The sequence below is a fragment of the Trachymyrmex septentrionalis genome, unplaced genomic scaffold (assembly GCF_001594115.1).
Source record: "Trachymyrmex septentrionalis isolate Tsep2-gDNA-1 unplaced genomic scaffold, Tsep1.0 scaffold40, whole genome shotgun sequence".
Classification (NCBI taxonomy): Eukaryota; Metazoa; Arthropoda; class Insecta; order Hymenoptera; family Formicidae; genus Trachymyrmex; species Trachymyrmex septentrionalis.
In genome coordinates, this window is record NW_017305569.1 from 1,537,371 (window position 1) to 1,542,861 (window position 5,491).

Consider the following 5,491-nt stretch of genomic DNA (forward strand, 5'->3'; position numbering starts at 1 on the left):
ATATGTAATATAATTGAGTAATTTTCTTTATGCATACGTTTATGCGGCTATGCAAGTTTATGTGAATATGCCCTTAAACTATTAGTAACGTTGTTAAGTATACACCCTAATTTGTAGAAAATTAAATTGTGGTTCCCAGGGATTTTCATTGCTAACAACATTATTTCCTCCTTTTTTATAGAAATTGTCGTAACCAATATGACTTATGTCTACTGCACACTGGGCGTGATAAGCGATGAGCGACTAGCGATATCCAATAAAAACTCTGCTTTTTCTCACGTGACGTGCAAAGCAGAGCTTTAATTGGATATCGCTCGTCGCTCACCGCTTATCGCATGCAGTAGGCATTACAAAGTTAGTTACAATATTTATATAATTTAATAAAATTCAGGTAATAAAATTGATATTTGTTTAAATAATACTATGATCAATATTTTTATTGCAGCAAAAACTTTTTAGTCCTGAATTTATATTATATTTAAGATTGATGAATATTTTCAAGTATATTTACTGCTGATTTGGCAACGAACTCGAGAGAGAGATTTAAAGGTATTGATATAATAAATTCTATCTTTTACCGCGCGCTTAATGTATGTATAATATCTTATATTTGTTATATCAAATTATGATACATATTTTTTGTGTAGAATGAAAGCATCGCGCATGCTATTTATATCAGTGATTGGACAGTATCAGCTAAGCAATGTACAAATTTATTGCTCATTATGATGATGAGCCCGAGAGGAAAAATACTTTCTTCTTATGGATTCTGCGCACTAATATTTGGCACTTTTACATTGGCACACATATTGTATAATAATTAGAGTTTAATAAAAATATAATATATGTAACGTATTATAAAAGATACATATACAAAAATATAATACGTGTAATTTGTTAAATATTTTATAAGTTTATTTTTTATATTTGGGGAGTTTCTAAAGACATCCTATTCTGCTTTTAATTTATTGTAACAAACTTTAAAGTAGTACTCGTTGTTTATTCTTTATGAAATGTAGTACTGTTAATTTAATCGAACTTACAGCAAATGTATTTTTGTACATACATATAGTACTTAACAGTAGAAATAGAATATTTTAGATATTCTTATATTAGAAACTTTGTTCTTCTTATAATAAAAGTTTTTAGCACGTTACATATATTTGTATATAAAAAAAAGAAGAATACAAATTTCTTTTTTTGTCAAATATTTTAAACAATTTTTTATAGAAGCTAGAAATGATTTTAATAGTTCAGTATATGCAAAGTTTTTATCATTTTAACTCAAAGTTCATTTTATATTCAGAATTTGCACGTAATTTATGAATATTTATCTGTTTCATACAGGTTACAACATGCAATCAAAAAATATTTAAAACAAATTTTTTTTGTAAAAAATCTGTCATTTAAAATTTTTTTAATGACTCCATACAATTTTTTTTCCATATATAATATTGTAAGAATCTTTAAAACGGATTGTAATTACTACTGAAATGTCACTTTTATTAGAGAAAAAGGTGGTATATTATGGCACCTCAAATTACATTTTACACAATAACTTGGTTAATAATCCATATTAAAGTTTAAAACTTGACAGTTATATTTATTAAAATGTTAATGAATCGATTCTGGACTCAAAGTTTATGAAATATTTGTTACGTTAAGACACTATTAATAAAAATGTGGCAACATTGCATAATAACTCGAAGAAAAACATAATAATGTGATGTGGCCTTCCATAAAAATAGCCTTAAAAAATTAGTTTTGTTTAGAAAAGTATCTGGTTACAAAATTAAAAAAAAATAAAACATTTTAAAATGTATGCAAATAAATGTATGTACATATATTCACATAACTTCTGTATATTAGCTGTTCGGTACTAAAAATCACTCTCTACTAAAAGTAGTACAAGTAGATTAAACTATATAGAGCTACAACATTAGAGCTACAATCAATTATCAAATAATAATTTGTTTATTATATGAAAACCTCAAAAAAGAAAAATGAGGAAGGTATAATTAAATGCTAAAATGTACCTTAGAAACGTTTCGAAATACTTAAAAATAAAAATACGTTATAGTAAGTATTGGCTACTTGAGTATTAGTATATTAGCGTCATGGTGTAACGGTGAGCTACTGGACGAATAATTCCATAACTAATTATTCGCTAGGATTCGCTATATAATACATATCGACATATTAAGGGAGGCCACAATATCTATTGGCCATAATATCACCTTCTCCTCTAATGTTTTATTGATTTTATTGATACTTAATATCAAATTTGCATCATTATTTGTAACAGCAGTGTTTACAACTTCTAACTAGATACAGAATATATACATACATAGATAAGTCACAGTTTTTCTTTATTAATTTATGCTTATAATCGTATTCTTTGCTTATGGATTATGATGCTTTATGATGCATATATATTATGTACTTATTTAATAAAATATGCAATAAAATCAATATAACATGTATAAAGATAATGATTTGAATTCATCTTGAAAACCCCTGCAATATTATGGAAAAAAATTGTATGATACTATTTAAAAAATTTAAGATGACTAATTATTTTATAAAAAAAAAAAAAATTTTTTTTAAATATTTTTTATTGCATGTTGTGGCCTGTATGAAATAAATAAATATTCACCTTTTAACTTTTTTTTAACTGTTGGAAGTGTCTGAAAAGTCGTGCGGACCGTTACGCTGAATACCCTGTATATTATGATAATACGTTTGAGTTTAGGAAGAATGGGGAAATATGCTAAAATGTATTATAAAAATATTTCGAAATGTTTGTAAGTAATTGTTTGTAAATAATAAAAATACATTATAATAAATGTAACTATTATGTATTGGTTGTGTTGTAAAAGCGGGCTACAAAGCAAGTAACTCCATAATCGCTAGAATTCACTACTTAATAGCAGAGATATTAAAAGGAGGAGCCCCATTATATCTGCACTGGCCATAATACTAGCTTCTCTTGTACAATTTGTTTTTATTATACACTTGTTTTCTTTTAAAAAAATTCTTTTAAGAAATTTTTACAGAAGCAATTCTTTCTTAGCTATTATTTTCTGAGCACAATTGAGTCATATGTTTCATCTCTAGAATAAAATGTTCCTTATAATAAACCCATAATTTTACGGATTCTTGTTTTACGATTTCATTTACGGTTTTTATATTGTAAGCTAATGTAGAAGGAAGTCTTCTAAATGAGTGACAATTTATCTACGTTAAAGACTGTCGCGACATTTTACTTCATCTAATAAAATTAAAAATAAGAATGCGAACAATGACGGAAGTCCATATGTTCTGATGGATGGTATTAAAAAATAAAGCACTCTAACAGTACCATATACTTAGACATCGTTATTAATGCAAGATTGTCATCGGGGATGTCGCTACAGCTCTATAAACAAATGACATACTATATTTCACCATTATCGAGAGAAGATTTGCTGTTACGTTTATGGATGCGACGATAATAAAAATATGGACTTACTACCGATAAACTTTTACGTTCTTCGTTTCTGCGGTGTATGGAAAGAACATAAGAATAGCAACTTGATAATACGCTTTATCACCTTCTGCTACAGGTAGAATAAATATAAGACATATATTATGCAAATAAATTCACTAATTTATTTTATCATTAATATATATATTAATATATTAAAATTATTTATAAATGTACTGTTCATTAAGGAGATTCTCGCGCTACTGCCTAGTCAATAGATAGTTTATTTATAACCTAGTAAAAAATGATAATGGAATCGACTCGACGTTGATTTGATGCTTTCGACGTCGAACGATGTCGAATCGACATCGATTTGATGTCGATTCCATTATCATTTCTGACTGGGAATATATAAAACAATTAAAATAATGGAATAAAAAGATTATTAACAATATCTTATGCTATTATACATAATTATTGTTAATTTTATATGTTACTAAATATTTTCAAAATGACAAAATAAAAGTTGTAAGATGCTCATTTGATGTATCGTTCATTTGACATATATTCAAGTTTTTTTTATTGAAGAATATAAATTTCTTGTAAACTGTACGATTAGTTTAAATGAAACTTTACAAAAACAAACTTAAGTATTTACTTTATAATTATAATGATTTTTAAATTGCTGTCTTATATTTTCTCAATTATAAGTGTCTCAATTTAAAAGAAAATATATATATATATATAATTATAGAATAAGATTATACTTTTAATTTGTAATATAAAATTCCATAAATTTAAAATAAAATATCTTCAAATGGTACGGTAAAAGCCAATGAAATTTTTTCTAGATATATATTATTTATATTATTAACTTTTGTATCACATGTATATTATAAACTTGGCTTATATTTTATCAAACGCGAGAACCTCTTTAATTAAGCGATATACATTTTTAGAAATTACAATTATGTACTGCATTGTGTAACTTTTCCTTTTTTTGACGTATATATAATTTTGATAGATATACAATTGCTGCTATAATATATCATTTTACGATATTTGAGATGGCCGAGCTTATACGTATGAGAAATGATGTAGAAGATTTAACAGAAAGTCTATTCCTTGTTCTAACTTTTATGTGTTTGTGCCTAAAATATTTAAACGTTTTGATGAGACAGTGTGAATTGCGTGCCTTGCTTGATTGCTTTCGCTCTAATCTTTGTCAGCCAAGAAATTCGATGGAGAAATCGATATTGAAACAATACGACCTTAAAGGTACTTAAATTATATTATTCCTAAAAGGAATATTTGAAAAAATTGTATTAGAATGTAAAATATTAATGATTAACCCTAGGATACTATCCCAGTAGCACAAAATATTGGCGCAATATTGGGAAACAAATGTGCAGTCATCCAAGAGATTCTATTAAAGACTGACAATTTTACGAAAGATCGCATCATTGTTGAAACTTAAGTGATTAAGAATAATAAATTGATAATACAAATACTAATTTATTATTAATTTTGTAGATATATATTTAAAATTCAATAATACTTGATTTTTATTTAAAATTATGATTTTAATGTTATCATCCGTTTAATTATCAGTAAAGATAATATAACAGATATACATAGAGAAAAAAATTGTGTAACAACATGCAATATACATATTATAGCATTATAAGCATGCATACTTATTTATAGTTTACATAGTAAAAACATTTACATAGTAAAAAATCATCAATTTAGTAATATATTATGCAAATATTTAAATTAATAATTGTAAATTTATATTAATTAATTATAACGTATTTCAATTGATAATTATTGATAACGTATAGGCGTATTTCAATTAGTTCCGGGCTTCTTGTATGGACGAAAATTTGCCCAGGATTGACAGTCTTTAATATATAGTATCTCGTTGGTGGGACAGACAACATTAAACATTGAGTAAAAACTGCACACTCAATATTGGTCCAATATTCGGCACATAACAAATATAATAAGTAATTAAAATAAATA